This window comes from Acipenser ruthenus, chromosome 5, assembly GCF_902713425.1.
Source record: "Acipenser ruthenus chromosome 5, fAciRut3.2 maternal haplotype, whole genome shotgun sequence".
Taxonomy (NCBI): Eukaryota; Metazoa; Chordata; class Actinopteri; order Acipenseriformes; family Acipenseridae; genus Acipenser; species Acipenser ruthenus.
Window position 1 is genome coordinate 61,184,172 of NC_081193.1, and position 17,635 is coordinate 61,201,806.

A 17,635-nucleotide genomic window follows, 5' to 3' on the forward strand; every position below is an offset into this window, starting at 1 on the left:
TATTGGAAATTTAATGTAAGTTTGTTGAATGATTTAAATTTCAGGAAATGTTTTAGTTTTTTTGGGAAAAAATGGAGAGCTGGTAAAAATTTATTTTCCAACCTTAGACAATGGTGGGATGTAGGAAAGGCCCAAATAAAAACTTTTTGTCAACAATATACTGAAAATGTTACAAAGAGGGCTAATGAGTCTCTGCAAGAACTGGAGCGGGAGGTCTTAGAGCTTCAAGAAACTCTGGACTCCAATCCAAACGATAGTTTAATTGAAAAATTAAGGCTTAAGAAACAGTTAATAGCAGATCTTTTGGATGCAAAAGTACAGTGAGCTCTGGTGAGGTCCAGAATACAAGGATTGACCAAAATGGATGCACCCACAGTTTTTTTGGGGGTTGGAGAAAAAAAGTGGCCAGAGAAAGACCATTCACTGTCTGACAAGACCAGATGGTGTAGAGCTGAGGGAGCCGGAGGAGATCCAAAGGTATGTGGTGGAGTTCTACTCTGGTCTGTTCGCAGCAGAGGTTGAGGCTGAGCCTGAAGAGGTGCAGTTTCCTGCAGGACTTGACATGTTTGCCTGAAGAGGCAAAAAAGGAGCTGGGAAAAGCTCTATCGATGGAAGAGCTTACTGAGGCCCTACAGGGGTTAAAACAAGGTAAAGCTCCCGGAATCGATGGGTTACCAATAGTTTTTTTTAAAGTTTCTGGGACCTGTTTCAACATGACCTTTTCACAGTGTTTGAGGAGAGCTTTAAGAAAGGGGAGTTACCTCTGAGCTGCAGAAGAGCTGTCATTACGCTCCTCCCAAAGAAAGGTGATCTCAAAAACGTCAAAAATTGGAGACCTGTGTCGTTGTTGTGCTCTGAATATAAGGTCCTTTCCAGGGCTTTGTCCAATAGACTGAGCACAGTGATTGATAATGTTGTACACCCTGATCAAACTTACTGCATCCCAAATAGATCCATTTTTGATAAAAAAATTTTAGTTTGAGACATTTTAGCGGCCTCTAAATTGTTTGGCTTTAGTACTGGTCTTGTTTCTTTAGATCAGGAAAAGGCCTTTGATCGAGTAGACCACCGTTATTTATGGGAAGTCCTAGACGCATTTGGTCTTGGTTCTGATTTTATTAGTAAAATAAAAGCGCTCTATTGTAACGTGTTCAGTTTATTGAAAATAAATGGGCGCTTGAGTGCACCTTTTGCTGTACAGAGAGGAATCAGGCAGGGCTGCCCTTTGTCTGGAATGTTATATGCTTTATCAATTGAACCACTACTATGTAAACTAAGAAATGTTTTAACAGGTTTGTCTATTCCAGGTTGTAATGCCCAGTCAATAAAGCTCTCAGCCTATGCAGATGATATAGTTGTGTTCGTTTGCAATCAAGAAGATGTAAAGGCCTTAATTGAGAAGCAAAAAGTATTTGAAAAAGTCTCATCAGCGCGTGTTAACTGGAGTAAAAGTAGTGCTGTGCTCATTGGGGAGGGACAAGGGTGTAGATCCCTGGTTTTACCAGACGGACTAGAATGGAGCCAGAATGGGTTTAAATACCTGGGGGTCTTTTTAGGCAATGAGAAAGTAGAACAGTTAAACTGGGATGGGGTTCTAGAAAAAGGAAAAGGTCGCTTACAGAGGTGGCGGTGGCTTCTTCCACAAATGTCTTTCAGAGGAAGAGTTTTGGTTTTAAATAATTTGGTTGCCTCCAGTCTCTGGCATAAATTGATCTGTGTGGAGCCCCCGCAATTTTTGATTAAACAGATTCAGTCTCTGCTCTTAGAGTTTTTTTGGAATGGGTGTTATTAGTTAAAGCAGTGTGTGTTGTATCTACCACTAGAAGAGGGTGGACAAGGTCTTATGAATATTGAGTGTAGGCTGGCTGCCTTTAGGATTCAGGCTTTGAGGAAATAGTTTTTCTCTTCAGTAAAGCTCCCATGGAGGGAACTGGCATTTTCTTTTCTTCATCAGGTTGGAGGGTTTGGTTTTAATTTGTTGTTTTTAGATTTTGACAAAATGCAGTTTTCATGTCTTCCCCTCTTTTATAGGAGTGTGCTGAGGGCTTGGATGTTACTAAAGGCTGAATATGTTGACCCACTGGATCCTTTTTGGGTTCTGGAGCAGCCTTTGGTGTTTAATCCACGCCTTAATACTTCTTTTAATAGTTCAGAATCTTTTAACGATTCTCTCATAAGGGCTAAAATAGTAAAGATTTGTGATCTGACAAACACAGAGCAGTGTGTCTGGAAAAGCCCTGAATGTGTAGCCGGTGCTCTGGCCATGCGGTCTGTGCGTGTGGCAGGTCTGTATCTGGCACAGCTGCGTGAAGCTCTGTCTCTGGTGGAGAGGCACTGGGGAGTGTTTTTGATGAATGTCGAATGCCTCAGCAAACTCCATTTCCTTCTTTGCTAATCTCCCCTGCGATAAGTCATTTTGGTGAAGAGAATGGCAAGATGTTAAAAGTGAAGGATTTGTGTAAACTTCAGTTTAATTTATTAGAGGGGAAAAAAGTCTATGAAATTTGTGTAAAAGTTAAACAGCAGAAACTACTTGAAGTACTTCCAGATACCCATTGGAGGGAACGGCTGGGAGCAGGAGAGGAGGATAAGCCAGCCTGGAGGACTTTATATAAACCCCCTCTTAATAAAAGATCAGGGGATTTGCAATGGCGACTCCTGCATACAATCTTGGCTGTTAATGCATTTGTAAGCATTATAAATCCCGAGGTGACTGATCATTGTCCCTTCTGCAAGGAGAGAGAGACTGTCTTCCACTGCTACATGGACTGTAAAAGACTGGACCCTTTGTTCAACTTTTTAAACACCATTTTTTCAAATTTGAACTTAACTTTTACAAAGACTGTTTTTATTTTTGGTGTCAAATTTACAAGAAACCGAAAGCATTTGATTCAACTGGCAAATTTCATTTTAGGGCAGGCAAAATTAGCCATCCTAAAAAGTAGAAAAAGCCAAATCAAAAATGTTCATCAGGACCTGGTAAAATTGTGTAGGATATTGGTGGTTACTCGCATAACTTTTGAATTCAAGTTTTATAAGATGATGCATGACTTGCTCAGTTTTGAAATGTTGTGGTGTGTGAATGGGGCGCTCTGTGAGGTACAGGATGATTCAGAGGAACTCTGTATAAATATTTAAATGACTGTTTGTTTTATGTATTTTCTCACAAAATAATGTAAATGTTCACAGTTTGTTTTTGACTGTTTTTTCTACGCAATAAATGTTTTTTTTATAAAAGTAAAAGTATCTATCTATCTATCTATCTATCTATCTATCTATCTATCCGCCTCTCTCAAACTGTCGCCAACATCTGCGAATTGACTCGAGCATCTACTTGATTTAAACTACTGAGGAGATGAGCTCACATGGGCACAACTTCCATCAGATCCCAAACCACCACCTCCACCTGTCAGAATGGAGCCACTTCCTGGGAGCAGTTTGTCTGGATGGCAAACAAATCAAAGAACTAATGTTGATGCCAGAACAAATAAAACATTGCCATGTTCCTGTAAGTATGTATTTGTACTTGATAAGTCCTCTTGAGAAACTAGTATGTAAATATCCTTGATTTTCAAACAAGATAGAAAAAAATATCGTCATCTCCACCTGTAGCATATTCTGTATAGTGCTTTGACATGAGACATCGTGGGTGTTGCAGGATAGGTGCAGTGCAAAACAATGCGGCTGCAAACTCCAAATGCAATTATGTTGCACTGCACCCTATGCCAGCTTGAAATCAATGCAAATTAATCAATGTGCACATTTTATAAAAAGCAATTATAATGAGGATTAATGCTGCCTGTGCATCAGGTTCTTTAGCGGCCGCATTTACAGTCCAGAGGTGAGTTAGAAGAGCAGAAACCAGTAGGCGAGGTATGAAAACATGTGGAGCATGGAGATCAAAACAAATAAAACATATGACAGAGGAGAAGCAGCAAAGTCCTTTGAACACGGGAAAAAAAGTAAAGTAAATCTGCCAACATAAATTGCACTTTTGGTAATTAATTCTTTCACTGTAAACTGGTATTACTTACGCTTTGGATAAAGGTGTCATCTAAATATAATAATAATAATAATAATAATAATAATAATAATAAGAATAATAATAATAATAAGAATAAATTTAGCTACCAAAGAGGCTATTACCAATAGGTCAAATAGGTGATGAAAAGTTGGCAGGATCTTCGGCATCCAACTAAAGGTAAACTAAAGCAGCACAAGCATCATCAGGAACAGGAGGAGACATTCTGTGGTCTGATACAAAGTGAAGGGATAGCTGTCCCTATAGATTGATGGAGAGATACATGGGTCTAGCTATTGGGTCAATTCAGCTATTGGGTCTAGGGGGATCTGCAGTGTGGAGTAGTGGTTAGGGCTCTGGACTCTTGACCAGAGGGTTGTGGGTTCAATCCCCAGTGGCGGACACTGCTGTTGTACACTTGAGCAAGGTACTTTACCTAGATTGCTCCAGTAAAAACCCAGCTGTATAAATAGGTAATTGTATGTAAAAATAATGTGATATCTGTATAATGTGAAATAATGTATAATGTGATTCTTGTAACAATTGTAAGTCGCCCTGGATAAGGGCGTCTGCTAAGAAATAAATAATAATAATAATAATAATAATCTGAGAAGTGAGATGATAACACTTTACCACTGCATCTTCTGGCATCCCCAACAAAGTGACCCTCCGAACGTTATCCCGTCTGTCCCAACATGAGCCAAGTGTTGCCGCATCAGGAAGTGACATACTGAGGTGAATGACAGCTAAGACTGACGGTGTATATAGATAAATATGATTTAAATAGTTAGCAGAGTGCAAATTTGATTGCGGCTGCAGAATGCCAGGTTAACACCATTCTCGACATACACCACATTTTTAGCAGCCGCATATCAATTACAGTAAAATACATTTTTTAAATTAAATTTTCAGAGGTAGAAAAAGAGATTCTGGTGATGCTGGGGACAATTAGGGAACAGCAACGGCAGCATTCTTTAATTCTGAATCAGATTGTAAACCACTTATTTTCAAAATCAAATACAATTGAGTCACCTGAATTTGAGCTCCCAATTGCAGACATTGCTTCCCTTTTAGAGCGGGAAGAGCAGCTCAGGGCAGATAGTGTCCTGAAAAACAGCTTGGTAATTCACCCTTTTTTAATTTCAAAACACAATAAAATACTGTTTCTGTGTGACTTTGTTATGAATGTTATTATTGTTTAAAAAATGATAATAATGACTTACAAAACAAATCAGACTTTGCAGATTTGGGACTGGTGTCTGTTTTCCAGTACATCTGTGATAATTAAACCATTCTGTTTAGATTTCTCTGGGCATGTTGGGCGGTGTACAAATAAACGAAACGGTGTGGAGAGTGCTAGCTAAGGTATTAAAAAACAACCTAGCAAAAAAAAATTAACTGGACAGGTGCCAATGGCAAAAGGCCCTTTAGACAGTATTTTAAAAGAAGTGGTTTTTGGTAAGTCAGTTTTAATTTATATATATTTTAATTTATTTACGAAATACGGAGACACAGTTATCGCTCCCAAGTTAGAGGAAACATTGAACTAATGCTGATGTGACATGACTTAACCTTTGGCCAATTTTTAAGTATTGTCTCAGTTGTACTGAATGCTGAAAGTGAGAATAACAGCTAGTACACAGTAGATAGGGTTAGTTGTTCATAAAACGTCACAGAATCCTGAGATGGGAATATTTTCTTATAATTGAATTACTATGATTTTTAATACATGGATATTAGCATTTGGAAAATAAAGACAGTAAATGTGAGTTAATATTTAAATCGAGTGACTAACTTAATGTAATGAACAGTAAGAACATTTTTGCATGTGTTTTTAGTTTTTATTTAGGGTTCAATGATCAAATGCAGTCCTGCAGACCAGGGGTCCCCACTCCTGGCCACAGGGCTTTCAGATTTTCATTCAATCTGATCACTAAACTATGTGTAATTGCCCAGACTACATAACCGATCTTGAGAAACATACTCAAAAACGTTCTAATTAGTCCAGCACAGTGCGTCCACACTATAATACCTTTTCTTCTTTAGTCAGGACTAATGTGTCCAAAATAGTTAGGTTACAGTTTCTAGCAGGGCAATGGACAATGGGATTGGTATTACAGCGTCCACACTTCTGACAAACCGCACTACTTGATGCGACCTAATTAGAACCGGACTGTGGACTACCCCCTAAGGTAGTCTCGAGTCTGGTTCTCGAGTACGGTATTAAACATTCTGTAGTGTGGATGCGAACTGTATTTAGCACTTTAAACCATCTTAAAGGCAACTAATGTGGTTTAAATGCATAGTCTGGACAGCTAATTGTGTTAATTTGACCATTTTAAATACTCTTCCCAGTTCTGAGGAACTAGTAATTTAAAGAGAGCTGCAAAATCTGCTGGAATGCAGCCATCCAGGACCAGGCTTGAGAACCTGCTCTAGAGGAACATATCACTAGCTATGTATTATACACATGAATTTCATTTTTAAATTCTGTTTTTTCAACAATTTTGCAGGTGCTGTCAGACAAAACTCTTTAACTCAAAAGCATCAGAAGGCGAAATTGAAGCTATTATTAAAAGATGGTTCCAACTGGCAGCAGACTGAGAGGGAGGACGTAGAGCTCGAAATAAGCAAATCTAGAGAAGTGGGGGTGGGGGGCTTGTCAGTTGCTTGTGATTTTTTATTTATTTATTTACAAAAATACTGAATTATATATATAATGTAAAAATGTATATATTTATATTTATATTTATATTCTTATTTTAAGTAGTTTACACTGGCCTGAGGGACTCTCTGACATAAACCAGTATCCTAGCAAGGACTGCAAAACATGTAGATTCCAAGGGGGTTTCAAAATAAAAATTACAACCAACTAGCTGTCAAGCTACTAAATGCTTATGGCAGAGAACATGAATGATAATTATGTTATTACCTTTGAATATTCTAAAAACGTTTTTATAAAGTTCCTATAATAATTTAAACATTTATTAAAAAATAAATACAAATAAAAGCATCCTAAGGGACACAATAAGGCATTGCCACAGCTGTACCCTATTAATGTGATTCATTAAACATTGACAATTTTCAAGATGTTGGTTTAATTCTACATTCCTTAAAAAAAGGAAAATATAGTGAAATGTTTGACAAATAAATGTTTTACTGCCTACTGTTCTTTTAATCCATGTGAACAGGACCCAGAATGACAACACAAATCTAGATGACTTAAATCACAAATGTCATCCTTAAAACACAAAATATGTGTGTTGTACAAACAACCTACTGAATCCTTGACCCAGAATTAAAAAAAGTATACCTTATAATTAACTGAAACGTGGTCTATATAAACAAAGAAAATAATTTGTAAGCAAAGATGTACTTAAAAGAAGGTAGCTTAATTATTATTATTATTATTATTATTATTATTATTATTATTATTATTATTATTATATTCAGAGTATTTTACAACAACCTGTTGTTTTGAACTTGGATTAGATATAATTAATTACCCAGGTGAACTTGATTGAAACTTTTTATTGAGGATGATTTTTGTCTTAGGGACACCTGTTGTGCAGATCTGAATTTTCCGTTTTTTCTCCCTGATAAAGACAAAAATGTATGTGCATTGTATATAATATGGACTTTTTACTTACTTCAATGAAGCTTGATTTTACTGAATCCACTTGTGAATAAGAACCAAAGAAAAATAAGTTAGAGTGCTGATATTTACTACACAGGCTGCCAGCACTAAAGACTGAGGTGCTGATCATGCAAAAGAAATTCACCTGCAGCATACAAGCATATCATAATGGTGTAGTATTGTACTGCACAATTATAAAAACACAATTATAAAAAAAATATAAAATAAATACTTTGAGAACACAAAGATTTTTTATGTTCTTAAAATATTTTGTGTTTTCTCAAAATATTTTTTGTATCATTAAAATATTTTTTGTTTTTTTAAAAATATTCCAAAAATATTTTGAGGACTCAAAAAATACTTTTTGTGTGCTTCAAAATATTTTTGGAATTTTAAAAAAATATTTTTGGTGTATTTTTTTTATATCCTGCACGTCTAGGGCACCTTACTGCACGTGTGGTCAATAATGGCCACAAGACGTCAATACTGATTGACCTCTCAATGGCCATTATTATAATAAATGTATGGCGGCTTCTACGTTATTATGTAAATATAAACTCTGTGGGACAGAACAAAACCATAACTCTCATAAAAGTAGTTTATCTTTTTATTTAAACACATGTATGTGGCAAAGTGGTAATCAGTAGCAGGTGTATAGCAGGTGCAGTGCGGATGCAGTAATTCCAAATAATAAAACAGACAACAAAGTACAGGTGAAATGAGGATTTTAATGATTAGAAATCCAATTGTCTGATGACCAGCCAGAAAACAGTAATGAGCTGGCAATACACAGCAATTTGTATTGCACAGTAATGAAAAAAGGTTGCAGTCCTGCAAACAATAAACATGGTACAAAACACACACAATTAGACACACGGGTCCAAAGTGAGTGCTCTCAGTGCTTGTGGTGAAGTACAATATATTACGTGCTATTGGTGAAAACAAGTGCTGTGGTGGTCCGGCTTTGTGCTGGCCCCTGGCGACAGCTCCGGATTTGTTTAGCCGTCTAGTACTATTTAACAAAACAAACACAGACAGTTACTAAACAGAAAACACCAACAAAACACTCACAAACTCTTTATTTCAGTTTGGGGATATCTCCTGGTCCTTCCAGTCTCCTCGTAACACTGAAACCCAAGCGAAGGAAAAGATTTACAATTCTCCGGCCCCTTTTATGCGTTTATGCATAACCCCTTGGTAAACGATTACAGCTGACTCTAGTGCTTGCAGCTGCTACCTCATTTACCTTCCAGGTCAATACGTACCTGCATCGGAGTCTCGTCTTTTTCCAGGCTCACTGACCTCCCGACCCAGGGAATAAACTGTCAGACCAACCTGTCCAAAGCCTTTCCCTTTCGCTACTTAGTATCCTCACAGGTCAAGAGGGAGATTTACAACCAGAACTCATTAAATTTCCGTCACAATGTATTATGATGCAGAATTCAGACAACTGAAAATCAGCATTGTCCAAAGTCATTGACCTATCAATAGGGTTGCCACCTTTTCCACAGAACAAAACCGGACAAATTTCTCAATTAGCCTCGGTCAAGCACCATAATACCAGATCTTGGTATAAAAATAAATAAATAAATTTAAAAAAATCAATAAAATCATACTGTTGGTATTTTTGCCAATCGAACTTGCAGCCATACTGTTAGTGGATACAGTAAAGTAATTCCTGCCTGGCTGCACATTTCACTATTGTGTCACACCACTGAAAACTCAATCACTCATTGTCACAAGGACTGCTGGAGTGGGGTGACATCAGGCCAGAAGCAGAAACACAAACAAATACCGCAGGTTTAGTGAAAAATGGTGCGGCTGCACCGTTTATTAAATACAAAGATAAATCAAAGGGTTTAACAACACTAACTACTGACACCAAAAGAAAAAGGGTTTAAACAAAACAATAACGAACACAAATTATAATAATACAGGTCAGACTGACAGGCTATGCCTTCACTGTTCTTAGACTAAGTTTTGGTTTCGTTTTTATTACCACTCCTCGCTCTCGCTCCATGCTCTCTATCTCCCCGAGCAAGGAAACGGCAGGGTTTATATACAGGTGACCATCTCCCGATTAGCACCAATTAATCAATGAATTAACTCGGGAGATAAGAACATAAGAACATAAGAAAGTTTACAAACGAGAGGAGGCCATTCAGCCCATCTTGCTCGTTTGGTTGTTAGTAGCTTATTGATCCCAGAATCTCATCAAGCAGCTTCTTGAAGGATCCCAGGGTGTCAGCTTCAACAACATTACTGGTTAGTTGGTTCCAGACCCTCACAATTCTCTGTGTAAAAAAGTGCCTCCTATTTTCAGTTCTGAATGCCCCTTTATCTAATCTCCATTTATGACCCCTGGTCCTTTTTTCTTTTTTCAAGTCAAAGAAGTCCCCCGGGTTGACATTGTCTATACCTTTTAGGATTTTGAATGTTTGAATCAGATCGCCGCGTAGTCTTCTTTGTTCAAGACTGAATAGATTCAATTCTTTTAGCCTGTCTGCATACAACATGCCTTTTAAACCCGGGATAATTCTGGTTGCTCTTCTTTGCACTCTTTCTAGAGCAGCAATATCCTTTTTGTAACAAGGTGACCAGAACTGAACACAATATTCTAGGTGAGGTCTTACTAATGCATTGTAGAGTTTTAACATTACTTCCCTTGATTTAAATTCAACACTTCTCACAATATATCCAAGCATCTTGTTAGCCTTTTTTATAGCTTCCCCACATTGTCTAGATGAAGACATTTCTGAGTCAACATAAACTCCTAGGTCTTTTTCATAGATTCCTTCTTCAATTTCACTATCTCCCATATGATATTTATAATGCACATTTTTATTGCCCGCATGCAATACTTTACACTTTTCTCTATTAATTTTCATTTGCCATGTGTCTGCCCAATTTTGAATGCTGTCTAGATCATTTTGAATGACCTTTGCTGCTTCAACAGTGTCTGCCACTCCTCCTATTTTTGTGTCGTCTGCAAATTTAACGAGTTTGCTTACTATATCAGAGTCTAAATCATTAATGTAGATTAGGAATAGCAGAGGACCTAATACTGTGGTACACCACTGGTTACCTCACTCCATTTCGAGGTTTCTCCTCTAATCAGTACTTTCTGTTTTCTACCTGTTAACCACTCCCTAATCCATGTGCATTTCCTTGAATCCCTACTCGTTCAGTTTGAGAATTAATCTTTTATGCGGGACTTTGTCAAAAGCTTTCTGGAAATCTAAATAAACCATATCGTATGCTTTGCAGTTATCCATTTTCAATGTTGCATCCTCAAAAAAGTCAAGTAGGTTAGTTAGACATGATCTCCCTTTCCTAAAACCATGCTGGCTGTCTCCCAGGATATTGTTACCATATAGGTAATTTTCCATTTTGGATCTTATTATAGTTTCCATAAGTTTACATATAATAGAAGTCAGGCTTATTGGGCTGTAGTTACCTGGTTCGGTTTTGTCTCCCTTTTTGTGGATTGGTATTACGTTTGCTATTTTCCAGTCTGTTTGTACAACCCCTGTGTCAAGAGACTGTTGCATGATCTTGGTTAGCGGTTTGTAAATAACTTCTTTCATTTCTTTGAGTACTATTGGGAGGATCTCATCTGGCCCAGGGGATTTGTTTATTTTAAGAGCTCCTAGTCCCTTTAACACTTCTGCCTCTGTTATGCTAAAGTTATTTAAAATTGGATAGGAACAGGTCGACATGTGGGGCATGTTGTCCGTGTCCTCCTTTGTAAAAACCTGTGAAAAGTAATCATTTAATATATTTGCTATTTTTTTTTCTTCATCTATGATTTTGCCATTTGTGTCTCTTAGACATTTAACCTCCTCTTTGAATGTTCTCTTGCTGTTATAATATTGGAAAAACATTTTGGAATTGGTTTTAGCCCCCTTAGCAATATTGATTTCTATCTCTCTCTTGGCCTTTCTAACTTCCTTTTTGACTTGTGTTTGCAGTTCCAAGTACTCTTTCTGTGTGCTTTGTTTTTGGTCCCTTTTAAACGCTCTGTAAAGTGCCTTTTTTCGCTGAATATTTTTTTTAATTGATCTATTAAACCATTTTGGCCATTTTGTTTTAGATTTAGATTTGTCTACCTTTGGGATGTAATTGTTTTGTGCCTCTAGTACTACATTTTTAAAAAACAGCCACCCTTTTTCTGTGGATGTTTTCTCTATTTTACTCCAATCTACTTCTATTAGTCTCTGTTTCATACCTTCGTAGTTTGCTTTTTTAAAATTGTAAACCTTAGCTTTAGTCATTACTTTTGGGGTTTTAAAAAATATTTCAAATGAGACCATGTTGTGGTCTAAGTTTGCCAATGGCTCTCTGACCTCTGTTTTAGTTATTCTGTCTTCATTATTTGAAAAGACTAAATCAAGGCATGCCTCCCCTCTAGTCGGTGCCTTGACAAATTGCGTTAGGAAGCAGTCATTTGTCATTTTCACCATTTCAATTTCGTCCGTCGTGCCCCCCATCGGGTTTTCCCATTTTATACAGGGGAAGTTGAAATCCCCCATTAGTATGGCTTCTCCTTTTCTACACGCATTTCGAATGCCATTGTACAACAGATTATTTTGCTCAGCGTCTGAATTTGGCGGTCTATAGCATGCTTCTATTATTATGCCCTTTGAATTTGTGTCCATTATTCTGACCCATATTGATTCTGCATTGTTTTCTTTGTCCTGATTTAACACCTGGGCTTCAAGGCTATTTCTTATGTATAGCGCTACCCCTCCGCCTGGTCACCTTCTGCACAAGGTTTTAAATTAAAATAAACAAAACAAAACAATAACACATAATGGCGGACGGCATCTTGCTCGTCAGCGCTGCAAATAATAATAAAATAACGAGATGGCTTTTCGCTGTCATAATAATAATAACGATAATAATAAACATATATATACACACACAAACAAGGGGCAGGTACACCACCACACTCATACTGTCTATCTACAGTGTATTATACAGTACATTACTTTTAATAGACAGAACACCTCTCATACAGATATAAATAATTGTGTTTTGTATTTTTTGAAAAATAAAATAATTAGCCTACTATAGTTTCTTACTTAAAACATAGACAAGGAAAAAGATTAAACTTATCCACTACTTCCATGTGTACTTTGCATTTGATTTTGCAGCTTTCAGGAGTTTTTAGTTTTTCAGTACAAAGTCATAAAAGTCCCCACAAGACACATTGAAGTTAAACCTGATGCAATTTCCGATTTGACCAAATTTGAAGACATTCGATTTCTTTCGTCGCTCCAAAGATTTTGCATAACACTGAACACTCGTTCCACAAACGCATTGCTGACTGGGATTGCAAAAACACATTCTATAATTTTCAAGAGGTTTGGTGCATCACATTTGTCAAAAAACTTCCCCCATTTCTGTTCCACTGAGAGTTCGTTATCAGGATCCAGTTTTGGTAGTGCTGCTTTCAAGATGCAGTATTCGTTGAAGAGTTGCTCACCATCTATATGTACGTCAAAAATGCTTGGAATCTCACATAGATCTTCAAAGGTGAATGTAGCTTCAGGCTTCAAACTGAGAATGGCAATTTTCTGTAGGTATGAATCTAGCCCGAAATTAAACCGCTTCTCCAGGTACTCTGCGCTTCTTTGCTAGACATCTAAAGCATTTTTTGTGAAGGCCTCTTGTTTGCTTGGTGGTAGATACTTCAGCGCTTGGTTAACTTTGAAGCCAAAAAGACGTTCTGAAATGAGAGACTTCAGGTTGTGCAGCATTTCGTTTAGTACGCCGAAGACCTCGGTGGACTGTGTATTGTCACTCTCCAGTTTCAGGATTGCTGGTTGAAATGCATTCATGTAGCTATGCACAAAAAAAAGATAGCACTCATGGACAGAGAGATCTCTGTTGGGATTTAATCCCAGATCAGTGCTGGACAGCTTTCTTCCCCCTGTTGAATGAAGTACAACTTCACTGCAGGCCAATTCTTTAGAAGCCTATCTACAGCTGTGAACAACGATAACCATCTAGTAGGTATGTGGCGCAGAAGCTTATGATATCCCATATGCAGCAATTCAAAGCACGATTTCAGCTCACTCACATGCTTTGCACTGCAGGAAAATTCGTTGTACACTTTGATGACAAACGATTCCACATCATGTGCCAACCTTTTACAGCCGTGTTTTGCGGAATTGTGCAGCAGATGACAATTGCAACCAGCAGCGAGGAGATTCCCATTTTCATTCTTCAAGTTGGTATATATACCAATTGATGAGCACCGTAGTTTACAGCAGCATTGTCTGCACCGTATGAAACTACATTCTTGAGATTAGACCACACGTGGTAAACATCTCGCATATGTGAGCAGCAATAGCATCCGACGTTTCATTTGAGTCTTCATAAAAGTCGATCACACCTTTCTTAACCCAGGGGCGTAGCTAGGATTAGATTAGAGGCAAATAAATAAATAAATAAAATAAAAAAATAAATAAAAAAGATGAACAAACCTCTTGCAGATCCTGTTCATGTTACAACGGTAAAAGTTATCATCTTATAAAGCCTGGAGACTTTTTGCAAACTGCAAAGCAATATTAAGTCCCTTGGATGATGATGTTAATGTTAAAATTTGATGACCCATATTATTTCAAAGATTAAAACGAATTGTCTCCCAGCAAAACCACAGCAACCTAAAATGACCATATTCACACTGTCAGAGATATGTGATTTTAAAAGGACAAGAATATAACATCAATATTAATAAGTAGATGGGTTCATACCTGTATTGACTTGCATTTGGTTCACTGCTACTTAAGTTGCCTTACACCGCTGGGACTGGTAACTGCTGCTGACTGGTAAGACTGGTGCTGATACTGCTGTGACTGGTGCTGACACTGTGACTGGTGCTGACACTGCTGGTGACACTGGCACTGGTGCTGACACTGGGACTGGTGCTGACACTGCTGGGACTGGTGCTGACACTGCTGGGACTGGTGCTGACACTGCTGGTGACACTGGGACTGGTGCTTACACTGCTGGGACTGGTGCTGACACTGGGACTGGTGCTTACACTGCTGGGACTGGTGCTGACACTGGGACTGGTGCTTGCACTGCTGGGACTGGTGCTGACACTGGGACTGGTGCTGACACTGCTACTGGTGCTGACACTGCTGGGACTGGTGCTGACACTGGGACTGGTGCCGACACTGCTGGGACTGGTGCTGACACTGGGACTGGTGCTGACACTGGGACTGGTGCTGACACTGCTGGGACTGGTGCTGACACTGGGACTGGTGCTGACACTGGGACTGGTGCCGACACTGCTGGGACTGGTGCTGACACTGGGACTGGTGCTGACACTGGGACTGGTGCTGACACTGCTGGGACTGGTGCTGACACTGGGACTGGTGCTTACACTGCTGGGACTGGTGCTGACACTGGGACTGGTGCTTGCACTGCTGGGACTGGTGCTGACACTGCTGGGACTGGTGCCGACACTGCTGGGACTAGTACTGACACTGCTGGGACTGGTGCTGTTCGTGTACAATATTTGTATGACTATATTACTTTGACAAGGTATTCGCCAAAATAATAATAATAATAATAATAATAATAATGATAATAATAATAATAATAATGTTCCCACCTCTGAACGCTAGATCTCCTTTGAACGTTAACACAGTTTCTCACTCAATTCCAATATTCTTTTGTCAATATAAATCGACGATAGGAAGTAGTACAGTACTTCAGGCGGGGGAAACCAGTCGCAGAGGTCCAGGTGCTGCCTAGTGTACAGGCCAGGTCATTATAGATGCAAATACACAGCCACTATGCTTTAAAACACTATGCTATGGTGATACTTGGATGAGCTGACTGTCCAGTTAAAGTGACGAGAAAAAACAAACAAAAAAAAACACCATACAGACAGCTATCCCGGTTTAGCTACACATTTAATGTCATCATAAAAAAAGGGAATTTGATTTTTGCTGTGCTGGCGTTAAACATTCTACATGGGAAAAAAAAAAAAGGATTTATCAAAACGTATTGCAGCTAAACATCACATTGCGCAGGGGAAAAACAACAATATAAATGATAAATTCACTTTGATTCTTACCAAGAGATGGCTTCTTTATGTAAAACAGTCTTCAGGAGTCCAGACCTGTTTAACTTTTTAAGTAACTATACCCTTACACTAATATCAATTGGATATTTAATTTATTCCAGGTTTAACACTTTCTTAAACAAATGCTAAATAAATGTCCAATAAATGCATTAATTTCCATGGCTAGTAGGTTTTAGGATTTTATTATTATTTACTAAACTCTGGTAGGCCTATGATGCTGTTATAGTACCTATATGATAAATTAATCTTACCTGAGACAAATAGCTATGATGATGTGTAACACCGTGGAAAACCAAAGAAATTTTTGATGCGATGACGCTGTCCTCTTCCTCTGTGTTTTTCTTCACGAAAAAATTTGATAGTGTGTCACTGGATTTCTGAGCCTTAAAGGCCAGTTTATGGCGGACAGACGTTTGGTGAGTTTTTACAGCCGGTACGCCATCATGTTTAACTGTAAATGAAGTGTGGCACACACTGCATCTTGATGAAGTTGCATCACTGTGGTCTTTTGGAATCCAGGCTTTAAAGTCATCCATTTCAAGCCAGTCGTCCCGAAAAGAACAGAATCTTTTAACTTGGTTGAAGGTGATTTTTTGTTTGCCACCACCATTATGAATCCACTGTGTCCTCGGCTCATGCTCACTCCTTAGTCCCACGAGTGGAATCACATACCAGCTTAGTGCTATTGGATTCTTACATCAGGTGGATATGTACGTTATTCAAAACGCGACACAGAAGTGCAACGCTTAGCTACGTGACATTTGAAGTTCAATTATTGGACAGCACATATTTTCACATACTTAACATAAAATAACACAAAAGTACAATGTACAGATCAGACTAAACAATATATTTTTTAATGATATTGGAAATCGTTTAAGCAGAAAGGCTGTTGGTGTTGCTTATGCATGCATTTCACTTAAAACCGGACATTCACGCTTGTTAATTGTGGCAACCCTACCTCTCAAGTTAAATACAGGTGAAACATCACCTTTGAAAACAATCTGTAGATGCCTGCAGCACACAGAAACTCACATAAAATGTGTGTAATTTAGGGAGATGATCATGTTTTATGACACACGGTGCTAAAATAGTAAATAATTGTTGTCCGAGGTCATTGACCTCTCAAGGTCATCAGAGGTCAAATCTGAGATGGCTCCACATCTGAACCTTAGGGTATGTAGAAACACTGCAGAAAATGTCATGCCTTTATCATAAAATGCACAATACTTTTCTTGTCAGCTGTACTAAAATAAAAGCTGTCATTCTTAAAACAAAAAAAGGTATAGTTCATAAAAAAGGTACCAAGTCTAATTCTTTATTTAATTCATTGGGTACCACAGTATTTAAATTAAAAATCCAAAGCGATTCTCTCTGTAACAATTTATTATTAAGATTACCACCCCTACTATTTTGACTTACGTTTTCTATTCCAATACACCTTAAAGTATCAATGTCATTGTTTTCTTCCAAAAAATGTTTTGCAACTGGTGAAGTTATATCTTGTCACCGAATGTTCTATGTTCACTTCGTCTAGTTTTTAACTGACGAGTGGTTTTACCCACATACCCCTTTCCACATGGACAAGTCAGTAGATACACTACATGTGTGGTATTACATGTTATACAAGATTTAATCTTTCATTTTTTAACACTTGTAGGACAATTTAAAAAAAAAATTAAAAGACTTCATAAGATAATTACAAGACACAGTTGCAACATGGAAAGCATCCCATTATAAATGCCCTTTCACTTTTTGATTTATGTACATCTGCTTTCACCAACATAGGTTAGGTGCTCTTTTGTAAATAAAAAGAGGGGGAATTTGAAAACCAGAACCCAAAGACCTGTCAGAAGACAAAAGCCAGTCTATC